The sequence below is a fragment of the Limulus polyphemus genome, unplaced genomic scaffold, assembly GCF_000517525.1.
Source record: "Limulus polyphemus unplaced genomic scaffold, Limulus_polyphemus-2.1.2 Scaffold1354, whole genome shotgun sequence".
Lineage (NCBI taxonomy): Eukaryota > Metazoa > Arthropoda > Merostomata > Xiphosura > Limulidae > Limulus > Limulus polyphemus.
This window is the reverse complement of record NW_013666964.1, coordinates 30039-40280: the sequence shown is the minus strand read 5'-3', so window position 1 is coordinate 40280 and position 10242 is coordinate 30039. Positions and strand designations below refer to the sequence as shown.

At 34.7% G+C, this 10242-nt stretch overlaps 1 long non-coding RNA gene across 1 annotated transcript in view; it reads left to right on the top strand.

The window, feature by feature from the left end:
* LOC111086716 overlaps nucleotides 1-4707 on the top strand; it is a 6235-nt gene extending 1528 nt beyond the window's left edge. Inside the window, exons 2-3 of the long non-coding RNA XR_002611444.1 lie at nucleotides 87-199; nucleotides 4378-4707. This is a non-coding gene — a long non-coding RNA (uncharacterized LOC111086716). The remainder of the gene's footprint in view (nucleotides 1-86; nucleotides 200-4377) is intronic.
* The last annotated feature ends 5535 nt before the right edge of the window (nucleotides 4708-10242 follow it).

The window sequence follows — 10242 nt, the reverse complement described above, 5'->3', positions numbered from 1 at the left end:
CATTGTAAATCTGCAGACATACCGCTGTTTCACTGGGGGTCATTAGGTTAGGATTTTTATGAATGTGAGGTATTTTTGTTTTTCAGCACAAAGGTACAATGTGGGCTGTCTCTGTTCTGTCCACCACTGGGAATTGAACCTCGGATTTTAGCATTGTATGTTAACAAACTTACTGCTAAGCTATCGGAGGCCCGTGAACGTAAGTAAAGTCCTAGGATAAATTATACAGTAAATTATTGAAATAAATATAATACAGAAGTGAGGTATGTTAACTAAGAGAATTCGATAACTAGTTCAATAACATAGATATTATTTTACACAGTTTATATAAATAATACGCTTGCGTTTGTCTGTCCGGTATTTTTCTCGCAGATTTCTCGATCAAACGCTACAAATCGTTAGAAAGACCTTTGTCCGAGGAATAGGGATTGAATATTGGCTTTTTAATTCAGAATCACCTTACTTGTGTTTGGCTTAGTCAAACTTTTCGATGCAAGGAGTATGGTACACGATGGCACAATGTCGTTGTTATCACATGATGAATGGCTTCTATTTCAACTTTAGTTTTTATTATTTGCAAAGTATTTCACACAAACAACACTTAACCCACGTGTAATTTCCTAAAAAAATCAACATTACACTAAATATAATTTCTATGGGCTTTCTTGACTTATTCAGGTCTAAAACATGCATGCGCAGTTCGTTCAAAACCATATGCTTATCACTTTGTGAACACGAATTCAGACGTTTCTGTATATTTAGCTAAGTTTGCCTTCTTTACAACTTTACATTTACTTTATTTTGCAATAATTTAGCTTCGGTTCGTTTCATAGACTGCTATAAACACCTTTAAGGTATTTTTTTTAATACAGGTTTTATTCTTCCTTTTTTGTGAGTTTCTTTGTTTGAACTTGTAAAACCATGTCATACAATGAAGGTTAATAACTGTTTCATATAACATTATAAATATTATAATAACATTATAAATAACATTACTATACTTTATTGTTTACTTTACGTGTAGTTGTAATTAATAAAGTTACATACTTGTAGTTTTATTAAATAAAGTATGTCTACATGAGTTTGTTTGACCGACCACTTAAAATTTTTAGCTGTGGCATAGCGGCTCATAGAGCGGCTCTGAGTTTTTTTTTTAAGTACAAACTTTTAGTTCATAGCTCCGTCATCTCTTGACCGGTTTGAGATCTAATTACAGTTTTAGACTGAGGAGGTCAAACCCTTTCGATTGATGTATTTGACCAAAGTCTCATAGATTAATTTACTCTAATCCAGCCTAAAAAAATTCAAGTGCCGCGGCTATTGAGGATTTCCTCTTCTTCAAATAGACCAGAATTTATCGATCTAACACATAATGCCTAGAAGAAAGCGTAGCTTAAATGGCGTGCGTGAAAATGATAGAATAAGGAAAATTCAAGCGAAGGGAATGAAAACTACCGCAAATGTTTTGCGGGTCGTGGCTAGTCTAATAAAGAACAATGTATTGGTAGTTCAACATTATATACACTGTTTAAATATTTCCTGTGTCAAGTAAAGAACAGTGTATTGGTAGTTCAACATTATATACGCTGTTTAAATATTTCCTGTGTCAAGTAAAGAACAGTGTATTGGTAGTTCAACATTATATACACTGTTTAAATATTCCATGTTTAACACAAAGAACAATCCAGGTGATAAATAAATTACATTGTTTAAAATAGAGGTCTAAAAAGTGAAAAAAATCCAATTTTTCATAAAGGTGCTCATCATCATCAGGATAAAAATCTAAGTCCTTGGTGCAACATTTTATTTAGTAGTTTCAAAGTCCCAGTGTAACGTACAGCTTAGCTGCTTATCTCAATAGTAGTTTCAAAGTCCCAGTACAACGTAACAGAATAGGCTTAGCTGCTTATCTCAATAGTAGTTTCAAAGTCCCAGTGCAACGTAACAGAGCAGCCTAGCTGCTTGTCTCAATAGTAGTTTCAAAGTCCCAGTGTAACGTAACAGAATAGGCTTAGCTGCTTGTCTCAATAGTAGTTTCAAAGTCCCAGTGTAAAGTAACAGAACAGTATAGCTGCTTGTCTCAGTAGTAGTTTCAAAGTCCCAGTGTAACGTAACAGAATAGGCTTAGCTGCTTGTCTCAGTAGTAGTTTCAAAGTCCCAGTGTAATGTAACAGAACAGCTTAGCTGCTTGTCTCAATAGTAGTTTCAAGGTCCCAGTGTAACGTAACAGAACAAGCTCAGCTGCTTGTCTCAGTAGTTTAGATATTCTTATAGAAAGCAACAAGAGAGTCTAGATATTCATTTCCATCTCTCTATAATACATCCTTATAATATTAATTTTCTTATGTCGTCTGCTTAAGATATTTACCTTACACAAACAAGTGAAATCTGGTCATTAATTTCTACTTCGTAGGATCAGGTTGCTCCTGTGTTAGAGCTCTGGATTTCGGGGAGGACAAATGGGTTCAAATCCATGTGATACTACAAACAATTCCTCGTACTTTAAAGTCTGAGTGCGTTATAAGAGTGACCGTTAATCCCTTATTGTGCTGCTGCTAACTGACTGCTTTCCCGTTTGGTCAGTAGTTCGAAATTAGGGAGGACGACAGATAACTTTATTAGCCTTCCCACAAATACAAAACACAAATTATACATGGAAGATGTAACAGAAATATGTTTTGTCAGCTGTACGTATATCAAGAAGAAGAAGGTTTACGATTCTTACCTGTTTAAGATATTTTTATTTCGACCACTGCACGTTGCTGTTGAGAGTATAAAGTTATCGGTACATCTATCTTTTGAAGCGTCTTAATAGAAAATGGGTCGATTTTATCTAAACCTGTAAATTCAGATAATTTTCTTTTCCAAAAGTCTTGAAAAAAATCGTATTTTTCCTGGTCTTGTTAAGGTCACGAGAACGACATTTTCAGTTAAATATATATATATATAGACATCTTTATGGCAATAACAAAAAATGTTGTTTAATGAAATGGAACTATCATAGCAACATACGGGAAACGGCAGCAGTAGGAACACTGAAACTCGGACAAGAAATCCATAGAATATTTCGTGAAGTAACTAGAATGGGGAGGAACCCCCATAATTCTTTTGGTGTATATTTCTGAAATGACAGCACCAGGAAATGTGAAACATGGACAGAAAATCAGCAGGATGTCCTAGCAAACGTTCGCAAAGAAAATCGGAAATTGGCGGGGGGCTGAAATCAAATTAGTTCCCCATACACGCACGCATATTTTGCTTTATGCCATTCAACTAGAAGGCCCTGAAAAAGTTTGTTGAAGAAAACAGCAGGTGGGACGGGGGCAGTGTTGATGGAACAATAAATCAATGGCTTCGTCTAAATCATTTGCTTAAAGTATTGGTATTTTCTGCACTTCCAGTTGACTTTTATTATTGTGGTACCAACGAATAGTAGGATTGACCGTCACGTTATAACGCCCCCCCCCACGACTGAAGGGGCGAGCTTGTTTGGTGTAAAGGGGATTCGAACCCGCGACCCTCAGACTTGCGAGTCGAGCGCCCTAACCACCTAGCCATGCCGGGCCTGACCATTGTGTAGCTTTGTGCTTAATTACGAAGAAACAATCACAACTTCAAACTGATGAAAATGAGCGACCTCTAGCGGCCCACCGAATACTCCTTATGCGAGTACGAAAGTACAGGAAGAACTAACAGTCATATGACTGAAAAATACGTGAGAAGCGTTTCGGTAAAGTTTAAAACCACTCCTGCTCCCATAAATAATGTCATAAGCTCAGCGACTAATTAACAACTTTTAGTCTGACACAGGAATTCTTATATACATTGAGATACCGTATATGATAAGATAAACTGCAGATATGAATCATAGCGTATACTGTTTTTTAGCAGTACAAGGCGGATTAAACCCTTATACAGGTTTAGTTGGAAAGTTAGATAACCTCAAACAAGCGTTATAAAAGGGTAGAAAGGTGTGAGCATAGATAAAACATACACCAACGAATACTGTGAGGTCAGCCTGTTACATCAATTGGTGTTAGAAAAATTTTTGTAAATAAATAATTTTGTAAGGGCGATACGCCATCTGGCGAAATAAAAATTTTCCCAAGGCGAGCAAACTTAGGATTGGTAGAATTTGACTTCGGTTGACTTAATCGTGGATTCAAATCTCGTCCAATTTAACTTTTTTTTTTACTTCTTCAGAAGAATTGTAAAAACAAAAAAAAAGTCGTTCGTATTACTTGGAAATATATTTTTAGTTAATAGAAATATGTTTTTTTATTAGAAACATTACAAAGAAAGGCCGTTTTTTGAATTACTTGGAGTTCTGATATGTTTCAAATCTTAAAAATATGGATTTTTTATTAACTCCTCTAGGAGGCCAAGTGTGGATAGCGTGTCGAAATACAGGTTACTGGGTCCAGGGATCGAGACACTGTGCCTCTGAACATACTCTGCACATTCAGCAGTGTGTTGAATAAACTACTCGAGGATATCTGTGCTAACAGTCTCTAATTTTCAATGTGCAGACTAGAGGAAGGGCAGCTAGTCGACATCACCCACTGCCAAATGTTTGGCTATCCTTTACCAACGAATAGTGGGATTGACCGTCACGTTATAACGCTCCCACAATGGAAAGGATCCCCCCATTGGCACCGCGGTATATCTGCAGACCTACAGCGCTAGAAACCGGGTTTCGATACTCGTGCTGGGCAGAGCACAGATAGCCCATTGTGTAGCTTTGTGCTTAATTTCAAACAAATAATTGAAAGGACGAACATATTCGATGACAGTATTCGATCCCGCGACCTGCAGATTAGGAATCGAGCGCCCTAACCATCAGGTATGCCTGATCATACTACAAAAGTGAATCAGTCGTGTTATTCGATTCAGAGAGACAGACAAAGCCCTTGTTGTGGCGAGTACTACTGACTGACCAATTTGAAAATTGCAGTTACAGTATCAATAAGTAGGAAGTGAAAAAATACGAATTCATTTGTTAGTTTTACATTGATTAGCCAGTATAAACACCAGTAAAAAAATAAATTATTCGAACTTATTCAGAAGTTATTCTTTGCATATTCTAAAAAAACTGTAACATTCTGCTTGTGTTCCAGGCAGGTTTCAGTTTTGATTCGTGTTGAATACTAGGCTGTTTCTTCTGTTTGAATTTCAACGTCACTTCTTCTTCTAACAGACGAAGTTGACACGAGAAATAGGCCGGAGATTTTTGTAGGTAACGATTATTTTCAACGAGAAATAGGCAGGAGATTTCTGTAGGTAACGATTAGTGTCAACGAGAAATAGGCAGGAGATTTCTGTAGGTAACGATTAGTAGTTTTAAAGTAGAGGGATCTGGGGATGACTTGATGGTGTTTGTAAGTTGTTATGTCAATTCAAACAGAAGAAACAGCCTACCACTCAACACGAATCAGCGAACAATGAACTAAGAAATAACGTATCACGGATCGACTACAACCACCTGATTACTAATACTAACAACCTCTATTTTTGACAATTATTCGCTACAGCTTAATTGATATTTCACTTGTAAACGCCACGTTCACAAGGCTTAAAGAGACATGCCACATTAAGCCGATTGTAGTCTAGTCGTCAGACTTCCTGATTCATGATTCGGGACCTGTTGCTGCTGAACGCTTTGGGGGCCATGAGTTCGCTATAAGAGTGACAGCCAAATACCTTTATTTGAGGAGAGAAGAGCTGAAAAAATTAGGGAGAAAGTCCTTTGTGTAGCTTCACACAACAATTTCAACACACAAAAAAAACAAGCACTTCTTATTAAAAAGAAAAGTAAAAATAGGTCAAGATACGTAATGAACGAATACGTCTCTAATAATGTTAATATACTCAAAGCGCTTTAACTACCATAGGCCTGTATAAAGGGTATCTTTCTATACAGTTTAAAGCGAACCACACCAACTGTTTCTGGTAATTAATTACAGATTTATTACGAAGGCTATTATTCATCTATGACAGAGTAAATTGCAGCAAATTCCATCAATACGTCGCTGTATGGTTATTATAAGATTCGCTATAAATATTTCACTCAGGATAAACTATTAAAAAATGTGTGTATTTTGATTTCAAATCAAAATAACTTGCGCAATTTTATTTTTCAGAGTCACAACTCCATTGAAAAAAAAAGGGGGGCCGGCATGGCCAGGTGGTTAGGGCGCTCGACTCGCAATCTGAGGGTCGTGGGTTCGAATCCCCGTCACACCAAACATGCTCGCCCTTTCAGCCGTGGGGGCGTTATAATGTGACGGTCAATGGCACTATTCGTTGGTATAAGAGTAACCCAAGAGTTGGCGGTAGGTGGTGATGACTAGCTGCCTTCCCTCTAGTCTTACACTACTAAATTAGGGACGGCTAGCGCAGATAGCTCTCGTGTAGCTTTGCGCGAAATTCATAACAAACAAACAAACCATTGAAAAAAATATATAGAAATATCCTTTATAAACTTATTTTCAAATAGTTTATTGCAAAACGAAATACTGGTTATTTTTTTATGTTTCTGAATAGTTTCAGTATTGAAGTTAATTATAATATGAATTTAAGCCTTTCTAATAGCTGTATCTCCTGTTATGGAACCGGTATGTTATGGCTGAAACGCATCAAACTACCTTACATGGCATATTGATATTGTCTAGCAGGTTAAACTTTACCAGTGAGATTATCAGACTAACTGGTGAGTCACAGCAAAATAAAAATAAACCAATGGTTCCCACACTGGGATCTAAGAGACGGTTTTCGGATAGGCCTCAGTATATGTAGAAATACTATCATTAAAACTACTTGTCACCAGACATTATTTTACTTATCACAATACGATAAATATAAAACTTTTTTTTGTTTTTTGTTTTTTTTTGCTTTTTTCAAAACATCAGATTGGTTAGCACTAACATTTCACAATGAGGAAGTCCTCAACTAGGGGCTCTAAGATGTTTGAGTGCCTCAAGCTAAAAGACTCTTGTTGTTGTTGTTTATTCTAATTGTTCTGGTACAATATTTGTTGTTTATTCTAATTGTTCGGGTACCATATTTGTTGTTTATTCTAATTGTTCTGGTACAATATTTGTTGTTTATTTTAATTGTTCTGGTACAATATTTGTTGTTTATTCTAATTGTTCTGGTACAATATTTGTTGTTTATTCTAATTGTTGGAGTACAATATTTGTTGTTTATTTTAATTGTTCTGGTAAAATATTTGTTGTTTATTCTAATTGTTCTGGTACAATATTTGTTGTTTATTCTAATTGTTGGAGTACAATATTTGTTGTTTATTTTAATTGTTCGGGTACAATATTTGTTGTTTATTCTAATTGTTCGGGTACAATATTTGTTGTTTATTTTAATTGTTCTGTTACAATATTTGTTGTTTATTCTAATTGTTCTGGTACCATATTTGTTGTTTAATAAACAACAAATATTGTACCAGAACAATTAAAATAAACAACAAATATTGTACCAGAACAATTAAAATAAACAACAAATATTGTACTCCAACAATTAGAATAAACAACAAATATTGTACCAGAACAATTAGAATAAACAACAAATATTGTACCCGAACAATTAAAATAAACAACAAATATTGTACCAGAACAATTAGAATAAACAACAAATATTGTACCAGAACAATTAAAATAAATCAAATGAATTCCTTTTTGATTCAACACTGATGTTCAGTTTATCGTGTTACTGATTGAGTTCGGTGTTTTTTTACCTCTTTGTCACCAGTAAACAGAAGGATACTTTTTTAAATTAAAGAGTCCTTTTAAAAGAATTTTGACAAGATAAGGGTATGCAGATATAACTTCACAGCTTAGTTATACAAAAGTAATAAGCATTAATTGCATTATAATTAAAGCCAGTCAACATTGAATGCTTAAAGATCAGAGAGGGAAATCAACACAGTCGCCATCTCTTGATACTATATATTATTATTAATCAATATTATTCAGGATAAGAACATCATTGTTCAAGAGAAACGGATATTATTAATATTTACGTCAGCACCAGTAATTATTAACGTTTATCATCAAACGATATGAAAATACATTAATATATTTGAATAAATAAAAATTGAGAAGAGTTTTGTGTGTTAGAGCTTGGACGTTATAACTAAATGATTAGTTTGTTAAAACTTCGCTATTTCAAACGAGTGGGAATTATATTCTTGTTTTTTCCAAAGCAATTCCATCCGTTCGAAAACCTTCAACTTCCAGCTTAAATAGGTTCTTAGGCAACTTATTCTAGAGTTGTATAACGAATAAGGAAAAGCTGAAAGCTAGAAAGTTTTTCAAATTAGTTCACTTGATTAACGTTTTGGAAAATATTTCTGTTTTAATAGGTATAGAATAAACAACAAATATTGTACCAGAAAAATTAAAATAAACAACAAATATGGTACCAGAACAATTAGAATAAACAACAAATATTGTACCAGAACAATTAAAATAAACAACAAATATGGTACCAGAACAATTAACTCTAGCTTTTTATATCGACAATGACTTAAGCCTTATTTTTCATTTTCTACTGACAACAGTGACTGTAGAATTAGTTTTGATCAATAAGAAATATAGGCAAACATTTGACAATGAGGAAGTCTCTACAATATTTTATGTAAAATAATTCACGAAATCTAAATTTGATTCCGTAAGGTATATTACAAGTTAATATTATTTTGATTTAATTTGGCTATCTCTAACGTACTAAGTTGACGTGATCTTGCTTAAGACATTTATATGCTGCTTTTCTTCTCCTCCCCCCCCCCTATTTTCGGGCAGGGTGGTTAAATGACGTCCCCCGGTGGGTCAACGATAAGTTTACGTAATTACAACGCTAATATCAAGGTTTGATTTCCGCAGTGGACACAGCAGACAGCTTAATGTGGCTTTGCTCCAAAAAACAGCCAACCAACCAGTTGTTAAGTCACAGAGTTTTTGTAGTGGTTAAAATGTATCACTGTTTCAGTTTTGTATTATGTTATATATTTAAGGAATTTGTTAATCGCTATGATATTTAAGGATGCCAGTTGATAGCTAATATTAACACGAAGAATAGTTACAAACGACAGTGTTGAAGAAAGTGAACACGTACACTTGAAGATATATATGAACCTTATTGAAAAATGAATGCTATTTTAAATAGTATAGTACAACTTAACTTTTCAATGCCGCCCGATAACTCAGCGATAAGCTTAAGGACGTAGAAGGTTTAGATTTGGTATTGTATCCCTACTATGCAGTAAATACAATTAAGGTTTAAAATAAACTACAAGTGTCTAGTTCAATATAACTCTATTTTCAACATATAAAAAGTCTATTAATAATTCTGATTTTCACGCGCTTCACATGTTTCAAAGTTACTTCATTGTATGTTTTTATTTGCCCCCCTCTATATTTTTTAAGATTATTAGTTGTTACTGGTTTCGTAGGAAACCTATTGTCGCTCGACTCGAAATCTGTGGGTCGCGAGTTCGAATCCTATCACCGAACATATTCGCCCTTTCAGCCGTGAGGGCGTTATAACGTCCTATCAATCTCACCTTTCGTTGGTAAGTCACTATTTATCGTTGTTATATCGTTTGTGTGACACTATCTACTGTTGTCATATCGTTTGTGTGACACTATCTACTGTTGTTATATCGTTTGTGTGACACTATCTACTGTTGTTATATCGTTTGTGTGTCACTATTTATCGTTGTTATATCGTTTGTGTGACACTATCTACTGTTGTCATATCGTTTGTGTGACACTATCTACTGTTGTTATATCGTTTGTGTGACACTATCTACTGTTGTTATATCGTTTGTGTGTCACTATTTATCGTTGTTATATCGTTTGTGTGACAATATCTACTGTTGGCATGTCGTTTTTGTATCACTTATACTGATGTAATGTTGTTTGTGTATCATTGTATACTGTTGTAATATCGCTTGTGTGTCACTGTCTGCTGTTTTAATATCGTTTTGTGTGTCACTATCGTTGTCATATCGTTTGCATGACACTATCTACTGTTGTCATATCGTTTGTGTGACACTATCTACTGTTGTTATATCGTTTGTGTGACACTATCTACTGTTGTCATATCGTTTGTGTGACACTATCTACTGTTGTTATATCGTTTGTGTGACACTATCTACTGTTGTTGTATCGTTTGTGTGACACTATCTACTGTTGTTATATCGTTTGTGTGACACTATCTACTGTTGTT